Genomic DNA, 11,446 nt, shown 5'->3' on the forward strand with positions numbered 1-11,446 from the left:
CTGCTACATATACTCACCCGCGATTTATTATAAGTACCCGCAATGCATTCACTATTCACATGCGGCTTTAATTACCCATGTGCAATATTCCGAGCTATTCGTAATATACATATAATTGTAACAAATTGGAACGAGAAACGAGCCATTGTCAGAGCTAATACCTCATTTAATTGTCCTGTATCTCTGAAACGACATTCTCGATATCCCTTCATATGCAATTTCCGTCGAATATTTTACGACTGTTAAATAATTGCCGTGTAATTACTTATGGCCATACGTCATATTCAAACATTTGCTTGATCGATGCCTCATAGACACTTTATATTCAATCAATTACGCCGTGAGTGTGGAAAACTTAACCGACTAATCACCCATCGTCGGTGAGCGGTTACAATATTTTTTGGCCGGCTTGGCCGTGAATGTTGTCCCAAAATAACATTCGTTGGTTTATACGTGAAACGTTATGAATCATTTCGCTATGAAGATCACGTGCAACCGTGATGTCTATATGCGGTTTGCATATCTCATGGACCTTGTTCTCATGCACGTTCACTCGGCTTGACAGAAGGAAGACAGGTGCAGTGGACAAATGACCCGGAGTAGAGAGATTTTAAAAGAATTATGTCACCGTTGGTCTGTGACCTTGTCTGGTAACAAATTTAGCCCAGATTGCCATGCGATGCATTCTCGACCAAACGTCTCGACTTCGATCGACTTTAGTGTATGAATAGTGTCTTCCATTATTTGCGACTCTCGAAATTTTCACAGTGTGAACTTGAGTGAAAATATTCATTATTTTGGTACGTTTGAGCGAACCCAGAGCAGGAAATGAGTACAAACACTTTCGAGTGTACTTGAATTTTTTCCCGCCATCTGTTGACGAATACAGCAGTTTACAATGACAGTCGAATAAAAAGAACACATCTGCGATTACTTAATGATGAGAGATGGCATTGAATCAAGCGGAAAGATGAATGTGTGGTCAATCTTGAGAGTACCAGACATCTAATAACCCCTCGTCAAATAAATCAGTCAAGGATTACGGATGTGCTTAAGGTACCTATAAATGTTTATTAGTGCCTATCAACGGCAAGATTTATATGCACCAGTAAACATATTTTCCTTGAAAATCTGGGGAGTACAGACTTTCTTCCCTGTAATTGCCTGCGGGGTACACGAATTCAGTGACACAGTCCTTGCCTTTTAATCGATGATTGCAGCTCTTTGGAAATTCGACCTCGTGTAAAGTTCGTTAAAAACATGCTTTGTCTTTTCTGATATGAATGTAGTAGACTTGATTAATTCAGTGATCAAAAAATCTAAATTCGACGTATGGAACGTCCGCGTAGACATTTAATATTTCTCTTTAATTTATACCGTGTCAAAATCTAAGTACTTATGATCAACTTTAAGCAGTCGTTAGTATACCGAATGTAAGAACTTGTATCAAAGAGGTTGGTTGGCGAAAAGTTGACACTTTTTGTTAATTTTATTACGAAATAGTCGCCGGTAGAATATTTCTCAAATTATGATATTCATGCGTTACGAAAATCAAAAATACTAGAACTATAAACAAAAGCTTGAATGATAATGCTTTATTTCAAAACGCCTGAAATGGTTAAAAATTTATAAAATTTGTTCGACGTCATTTTATAATGGTTCATTTCTTTCAGTAGACTATTTGCTACAGAGTAAGTTAAAGAAAAGAATTTTTTCAGCAGTAAATTCGATATTACCGTTTGTTAATCATAATCATTAATATCGGTTCAATGTTTTAAAATTGAAAACTTAACGATCCGATGATTTGTCACCGAAGATCGATAGCAACTCATGAGGCCTCTTGAACAGCGTTGACTACTATCGTTGGTTGTTATTGCTGAGTTAATAGTAATGAGTTTCATTAATAAAAATCGCTAAAATAGAGGTTAATTTTTATTTTTCTGTGCCCCATGACTAATACAAAGGGTTCAGAAGACAGCGCGTGACCGTTAGGAAATTTATTTATCACAATGAACAAAGCAGATTTCTATCTGGTGAGAAACGAAAAAAGTGAAGCAAAACAAATTAACCTCGATGATATAAAAAAAAGGTAGGAATACGTATCAGCGGCTGAAATGAGGAGGTAAGGAAATTGCGGGATTTTACTATCTGCTGCAATTCGAAATTCGTGCAACGTCGAGAATGAATAGATGAAAGAAGCGATTACTGCTGCTTTGGCACGAGGCTCGATGGGCGCTTGAATAACGTCCCAAGAGTTTCTCAAGTTTGTCTTATCTCGGCTCGAAGGAACATTGCGTCTGGCCGCTATGGCAGTTTCTGTTATAAGGCGGCACGTAGACAGATATAATGCGTCGAGATTGCACAAGAAACTTTTTACTTTAGACTTGGTAAGTAAGTCACCTGCTCTCGTTAAGGAGCACAATGGCTGCCTCTCGAGTGTGCCGCGGTACGTCGGAAGAAAGATTCATTCGCGATGAGAAAATGCTGACTAACAGAGAGGTGCTCACCTCTCAAGGTTTCCCTCGAATAAAACCTGACATGCGGACAATTTCGTAACACAGCTTAATTGAATAAGTCGACTTTTGCATGATCGAATACCTAGCATGCAACTTTTTATTATACCAGACGCACGTCGGTTACACGTATGTTTTGTTATATGGATAGACTTACCCTGATATCCGGAGCGTTGAGAAACCGGGTTACAATAATTCTTAGAATCGGAAGATAATGGACATTATACGTAGGTATATTTGGTCAAGTCATCATAGTGTGAAATTTATGATCGATTTAATTGGATATTCGTTTTCATATCGAAACAAGTCCGGTGTATAAAATTCCTTCGACAAATTCTTAAGTTAGCTTAGGTTAGGTTAGGTTAAATCCGGGGTGTGAAATTCCTTCGACAAATTTTTAGGTTAGGATAAGTCCGGTGTGTGAAATTCCTTCGACAAATTTTTAGGTTAGCTTAGGTTAGGTTAGGTTACGTTAAGTCCGGGGTGTAAAATTCCTTCGACAAATTTGTAGGTTATGGTAGCGTGCATTTACGATTAAAAAAAAGAAAAAATTTCCGCCTTCGACAATATGAAAAGCTAACGAATTCGTGTGCCTCAAGAAATTTTTGCCAAAACAAGTTTTAGATTACGTTTTGAACAGTATTCTAATGTCTCCACTCATTATACACTAGGGTTTTTTGGTAAAAAATAATTTGCCATTTTCCACCATGGTAACCCCTAGAAAGTTTGTTTCGGTTAAAGCGAAAGATTCTGTAAAAAAATGAAAGATCGCACTCAGTTGATTTTTCATTTTTATACATGTTTTCAAGCTTATGAAGTATCGTGAGTAAAATTATTTTTCATTGCTCACATCAATCGTAATATCAATTTACGTCACCACAAAGAAGACCTTCACTTGTAATACCAAGTCCCTAAATGATGTTTGAGAAGTGTATCTGCCGACTTTTTCAATAATAATTAAATCTTATAAGGTAGCCATAATTTAATATAAACTTTTAATTCAGAAGAATAACGGTTACGGATCATGATCTTTGGGCTTAATATAAATGTTAGGAAAGAAATAAATATTGAAGTGCTACAACATGTTTCTTTACAAATTAAAAAAAAAAATTGTAAAATCAAATGAGCATGTTCTTCCATATAACGTAGAACACTCATCTTTTCATAGAATCTTCCCTTTAACCCAAAAAAACTTTTTAGCAATACCACGGTGAAAAATCGTAAATTATTTCTTTCCAAAACATCCTAATATCCACATTTCTGCAATAACCTCAAAATCTTCACCTTTCTTGGTATGGAAAATCGACAATAAGAAAAATAAAAGTTGACCATTTCGACGAAGTCTCCGCTTTCTTGATCACCGTTTAATTCCGTCCCAACTACATAGGTACCTATACTATTCAATTTACACCATGTTATATTAAGACCGCCGGCGTCCAATAACTGGCTTATACACGATGAGTCACAAGTTATGAGCAAAGTATGGTTTGGATCGGTGCAATGAGGTGCCAGTGTCTCTAGGTCAAGCATCACGAATTGCGCAACGTTGTTATTGGTCGCAAAATTCTCGCCGATGATCAGCGTCTGGATTCACGACGTCAAATCGTCATCGTCGCGATCCATTGTAAATGTCTGAATTTTTCGGTGACGATATTCATGCGATTTTTCAAGCGTACATTTTACGTGAAAATTTACATGACCAGTCATATAACAGTATTAACACTCGTGTTTTGAGCGGGTAATCGGAAAACTTGAATCGAGCGCAGGAGAATGAATCGTGCAGTAACAGCCGTCTGGTACTGACGTGAAATGACGACGTGAGATTTTGTTGCGTGCATCGGAGCCCCTGCAGCGACTGCACTAACGCACGGCAAGATATACGTGGCGTGCACTTCTAGCTGTGTACAATGTCTATAGTTCCAAACCGAACATCTGCACCAGGCATGCCATGCGAGGTTTCGTGACGTGCAATTAACGGACCTAACGTAAATCCCTTTGCTCTAGCTGACAATGCGAGTGTCGTGCAAGTTCTAGTTCAGTCTTTGATCTGAAGGAAGTTATTAACTTAAGCACAAGTGGAAACGAAATTGTACTAGGACTATGTATAGTACAGTAACGATTCTGTATATCTCGTGATTGGCCGAAGGATTTCAAAATAATTGAACGCTGAGATGAATGCGAAAAAGTACGATTTTCAATAAAAAAAAAAACCTACACCATGTATTGCCTTGTGAAATAAGTTGTGATCAAAGAAAGAAATATCGTCGAAAAACGCAATCGGAATAGTACAAATTTGTAGAGTTCATGCCATTTCTTTATTTCTGTGTCAAATGAAAATTTTCTGAAGTGTTTTTAGTCAGGATTGCGTATAGAACGGGGTTGTTAAGCCCGTTTTTGCGTTTGAAATACGCGGCTTCGATGTGGAGGTAATACACGTCACACACACACCCTCTTAAGGACAGAAACGGATCCATGAATGAGACCCGGCGTGTAAAAGAAGTGAAACGGCGTAAACTGTACGGATTTAAGGCTGTTTAGGCCCAATCAGTTTGTGCTCTGTAAATAATTATCGCTTCTGGCAACGATAACAACTGGCCACTCTCTAATGCGGCTTCTGCCAACGCGTCTCTGCATCTTTGACAGAATAATAGAACATTCCTCACGCTAACCGTCGCTTCCGTCTCATAAATCTTGTTCGATCCGGTTCACCGATGCTACTGCATGGAGATGTAACGGTTTGAATATAAGCATTCGGCGAGCCCCTCAGCGGTGAAATTGTACGTAACCGTGCGGTTCGCAACAGGAAATCCTACCGCAATATTAGTTTCTTTAGTTTTCTCGTAGAGATCGGTCCTCGGCTTGATCGTCACTTTTTAGTTGAAAATTAAATTTCGCACTAAACCTCAAGACTGACAATGAGGCGACCGTAGAGTCGTATTTAGATTTTCGAAGGTGAAAAATTGCTGCGAGTATTTCATAGTTCAGGTAATATGCGACGTGTTAGAATTTCTGCAAGTGACATTTGAGAATGTTTTCGATGAAAATAGACGTTCTCACTTTTCATATTAAATTTGACCTCCTCAATTTGACATGTAAGTTTACGATGACTGCGATTATTCCGTGAGAGTAGTCTCTTCTGATCTGTAATATTTTTTCACTTAAAGGTTGCAATCGATCATTTTAAATTCAAGTTTGTGACGTTTTGAAAGTCCCCATATGTGTTGTGAGTGAAACTCGGTATGAAAGAATTAAAAAACTGGTAAAATGTAATTGAAAACGTATAAAAATATTGGAACGTGAACGTAAATTTGATCGAAAGTTATTGTTTATTGTTTAAAAATTATTTACAAATTGAAATCAAATGTCATATATGTATAACAAGTTATTGGGGATTGATACAAAAATCGAAAAGTTCTATATAAATAATACTTTTAATTCACGAGTTCAAAACGTCAGAGCAAAAATTAACGCGCCAAGGAAAAGTCTCCTCCGAAAAACGATCTTGGCAATTAGCGGTTGATTTCAACGCCGCTGTTTCACCCCGATGAAGGGTGAGGATATTACAGAGCACAACACGTGCGACACGTGTTGCGACCTGAGATAATATACACACAAGAATACGATCCTCGGAGGAAAAGCTACTGCCGCAAGTTACTTTCTCCGGAGAGGACTGGCAAAGATATCTCTGTGGCAGCGATGCGCTGGCTGAAGGTACATCATACAAAAGAGGACATTGATCAGAGAAAGTATTATGGTAATTGGCTATGCATGGGTTTGCTGTTCCACGGCTAACGGTGTATGTAAACAGTGCATGGTGTGTACGTCTATCACTTATTACATGTTTATACACACATACTGCATCACTATGTATGTGTACATACGAGTACGTACACCTCGCACCCTGCACCCGGGACGACCTCGCATGAACAGGTAGATGAAACGTAGTTTGCACTCGGGCAAAAAGCTGGGATATAATTTGTCGTTGGAAAGCTTGATCAGTAATTAGATTGATCTAAGGATCGATTCCGACGACGTTATTCTTCCGGTTTGCGCGCGTATAATACGTGTACGTTCTCATCACATTCCTGTAGGAACCCAGCTTCTTTGCAATCAATGACGTAAAGGCTTCTTTGACCGTTCGATGTACTGTGAACATCGTAGCACCAGGCATCCATAAATAACATTAGATCGATAAAGCTTATACCATTAAGTATAAATTAACGTCACGTGCGTCCAGCGTTGCGGAAACTTTCGTAATGTATAACAGGTGACCGCGTGGATTTCGTAATGGAATATTGCAAGGAAAACACGGCAGAGGTCGAAACCTTTGCTCGCTACGGACCATTCGTTTTACTTCTTGTTCAGCATTGTCCATCTCCACAATGAATTTACTTTACGTAATTATTAGTATAAACACTGCCGTTGTATATTTCGTTTTTTAATCAAAAAGTTTCAACGCGACTGAAATCAGCTTTCCGTATTAGTTGTTAATTTTATTTCAAAGAGGTCCTGCACCTGGCACCTTTAAGCGAAATTCAATCTGAAAAGTCGTATAACTTTTGTTCAACCATACCGTTAGACAATGTAGAAATTGGTCGATGTTAGATTTTTTCGGTGTACAGAGTTTCCAAAACTGATTCAAGCGAAGAATTAAAAATATATGAAATCGAAAATTAAAAACTTTATTAGTGAATCGTAAATTCGATCTGGCACAATGATATGTAGGTAGTGTACACTGTAAGAAAAATATGAAAGTTTGAAAAACAGGATTTTTTACAATCGAGAATGAATGCTCAAGAAAAAGGAGGCAAAGAATATATTTCCGCCCTTGGGCGTGAATGATTGTGCTAATTTTAACCAGATCGAAGCCGACAGTGAAGTCAAGGACTTTGTATAGAAGGCTGTTGGATAAGAAGAAGATTGAGTTAAGGGGAACCGAAGGCACGGAAAAAAAGAAAAAATGGAAAAATCAAGAAACCGGAATCCGGCTGTTATCTCCGGTTAAGAGAAACGGAAGGGTGCAAGATGAGCCCTTGGACTTATCCGAATCGCTTAGCCTTTTCCCGTGGCTCCTTGATCAGGACACCGCTCCAGTATCCAGAATCCGTGTTACAAATTGGCGCTGCAGTAGACAAGCAAGGAAGAATGAAAGAAGAGCGCGGCGAGAGGGGAAGAAATCCATTCGACCCTCAACCGCCCCCGTCATCCCTTGAGGACAAAGAGGCCGGGGGCGTGGCGTGGCGGGGGTGGTGGGCGTGGCTTACCCGATCGATATACTCACCCCTATGCTTCGTGTACGTGTGCCCTCCAGACACCTCCGGCTGCCTTCAGGACCCGTCATACCTGCCGGCCTCGACGGTGGCGGCGGAATACCTATACGAAGGGACGCAGAGGGTGGCGGGTAGTCGGGGGTGGAGGAACAGTCAATGTTCATGGCCTCTGCTGCGCTGCTGAATCGATTGCTGAGAGGGAGTCATGGCCTCCGTGACGGTGAGCGTTCGCCACCCGGTGGAGACTTCATTCCCTGCACGCGACCGGAGGATTATTATACCCCCTACACCCCTGCTCAATTTTCATTTTTGGATGGCGTGATATTTTTAGAACCTCGTCTCTTGCGGTGCCGCCTTGGTTTGGTGATTCTCAGTGTTTCGACCTCTCCGAACGGGGACCGGGATTTATCAAATGGATGAATCGGCTGTGGAGTCTGAATCAAGTCATTAACTTGCCTCGATGGCGGTGAATGTGAGCAAATTCGTATAACGCAGGCTGAACGTAACGACTATCAAGATATCAACAATTTGAAAAAAGGTTTTACAACCACGATGTTAGAAATGATTAGATTCTGATGTTTTTGATCCGATTTTAATGTTTTTGGACGCGTTTTGTTGGACGTAAAGATCTCCAGATATGGGGGAGGGGGGACATTTTTTCACAAATAGTTACTTCACAAGTGATGTAAAAGTAGGGTGCGACAGATGTTCGTCGAGAATTATAGTCGTACGTTATAACTATGGATGATTCTTGAATATTAATTAGACAATTCGCTGTATTTTCTCTTTTTCTAACCTTACAATTAGATCAGGCAGTCGATTCGATTAATTCTGAACTAGGCACAGGTTTCGGATTATTGGAAAGACTGAAAAGTCGGCAGATGTTAAAATAAATGTACGCAATTTTCTGGTAATTAGCTTTGGTATACCATTTTCTGAACTCGTGGGAATTGTCAAGGAGTTGGATTTTATATTTTGCCGAATAAATTGGAATAGAGTGCCGGTTTTTCATTCAAGTTATACAATATCAAGCACAGCCGGCTCATTTATATTTGCATAATAATAATCTGTCAACGAGAAAATGTGAAAATTTTACTTTCAGAAATCTTGTCTCGAGAATCTACTTCGAACTAAACTTCCTCGCCAGGCTCAAACTTTTCTTGCATAATAATTACGATGCTTTCTATTTCAGCTCACTCCGATAAGAATCAGTCAGAATTTAGATTAATTTCAAATTCCTGCAGGATAAGAACACACAGAATCCATACACTCGTTGCAAATGCTGGAATATTCACAGTGTCCAGGTTTAAGAGCACCTTTTTTGCCACGAGATAGGTGCTTCTGGCCCTTTTATATTTCCATGCGGCACGGTAAGTGGCGAAGATTTGTCAAGCTTTAGAACAGCGTCGGAGTAGCAGGTGAGCGTCGTCGATATGCCCTGGCTTTCTGCAGAGGACACGATAACATCTCCGGAGGATGGTTGATCGAGATAAGAAAAATAAGAGAAATTTTTTATACGAAATTTCTCCCGTTTCAGATAAGCGATCGGATTTTCTAAATGTAAATTTCCTGATACATTCCACATTTTATATACATATACACAAAATATAATTCGATTTCCTGAGTGCTAAAAATTCGAATACATTATAACGTAATTGGCTCGATCCGCATTAAAACGTTTTTCGTCCCACGCTCAGCTCGGTAAACAGAAAGACAAACACTCACAGCCTTCGGAATTTACACCTTGAGAAATCACGGGTTGAATTGTCAGCGGCTTACATCAGTCATGAGTTGAGTTTACTCTAATGACTTTAGGCCCAAGTTTAAGAATGAAAAATAACGTCGGGAAGTTTCATAACCGCGAGACTACTTGGCCGAGCAGGTGATCATTAATCATTTGGTGGAAATGGCCGGGGATAGTTTCGCACTCGATAAACATTTTGTGTTTCACTTATCAATAAGTATCCAGTCTCTAACGAACGAATTAGCGATTGATATATTTGCCGTTGATATTTCGTCAGTTGTCGCCGCGATGTCAGTGTCACTATTTGACGGAGAGAATTAGAGAAAAACTGTTTGCTAGAGAAGTAAAAAATTTTCGTATTCTATAGCTTCGAGAGAAATCCAGTCAGGAGACTCGATACATTTTGGTCCAGGAGGAATTTCCGATTCGACGCACTGTATATAATAACAGTTATCTGCGACGAAGTTAATCCGAAGAAGTTATATCGCTTACGGTTTCTCATCTCGATTAAAAACCCGCGCTAATTTCATACCATTGCCAACAACGATTTGCCGTCATTCGATTATCATACAAATTACCAACTATATTAAGTGCTGTGCAAAAATATTAATAACGCGAAATCGTTTACCGGCAATATTTAACCCTGCATATTCACCGAAATTATATATTAATTATAGAGTTCAGGGGCTTGTGCAGTTCATTTCTTATGAAAGGAAAGAAAAAAAAAATTACCAGGAAACAGGTTTTTCGCGTATTTTAGGATCGGTGAGGTTAATCAGTAATTAGTCTTGCCGGACTTAATTCTCCAGCCCGTTGTGCTACAAAATTCATGCACGAATCTCTTATATTATTTGTGCGACGACCCATTTTCACAGAGATTCCGAGTCTGCGTGCGGAGAGCTCGTCTCCGCAATGAAAAATAACATATTCAGGAATTCTCCGCAGCGCTGAGTCCCGCAATTGTACAAAGTGAATACGTACACGTCGAGGCACAAGCAAAGTCTGCGGGATTTCAAACACGTACTTCTCGCATCTCAGCGACCCATTGTTACACTGATAAAAATTTATACACATGTATAACATGTGATAAAATATGTAATAACATCTAAATTGAAAAGGGAAGGTCATGTAAAACATTTCAGAATAATTTATGAACAATTCTGAGAATTATAAATTATTTCGAAGTCAAGCTGCTACTATTTCATAATCGGAAGTGGATAAAGATTTAAGAAAATTGTCAGATTTGCAACCAATAGTGAATATTTTTTCCTGAATTTCAATCAAATCGATGCGACCGTTCATTCGAAATATTATTATATTCTAAATATCATGATTTCAGGTACAGAAATCTGCATTTTTATATCGTATCCAAGACTGTATTTTCGTTTATCGTAAAAAATAAAAGTAGATAAGGACTGTGCATCGTAATCTGTAAAACTATAAATTTCTTACGGTCTAAGAAAGATTCACTTCCAGTTTAATTTTTCCCGTAATAATGGAATACACATTCATGTCATGTTGCGATTTTAAATCAAGTCGTTTATTACATAAAATTATGTAAAAAAATATTCCGGATCTTCCGGCAGATTAGCAAATTGAATCAAGCTTCGCGAGACTTGTTCAGTTATCACAATGTTCTGAATTACCAATGAATTTCGTATATTGAAGAAGCTTATTGACTATAAAATTCAGGGACATTCAGTCAAAAAATCAAATTAATGCCTTAATGAGACGATAATAAGCAGTGAAGACTCTTGCAGGAATCTTACCTCTAATTTTTAAGAAAAGTATGTAAAAATAGAACTATATGATGACCGAAATTTGTTAGTTTGTGTATTCTACGGTTATCATTTTCTTTGTCGTAATTATTACAATTATTGGTACAGTCTACTGCTACATTCGAATGTAAACAAGAAAAC

This window comes from Diprion similis, chromosome 6 (genome assembly GCF_021155765.1).
Source record: "Diprion similis isolate iyDipSimi1 chromosome 6, iyDipSimi1.1, whole genome shotgun sequence".
In the NCBI taxonomy this organism is placed as follows: Eukaryota; Metazoa; Arthropoda; class Insecta; order Hymenoptera; family Diprionidae; genus Diprion; species Diprion similis.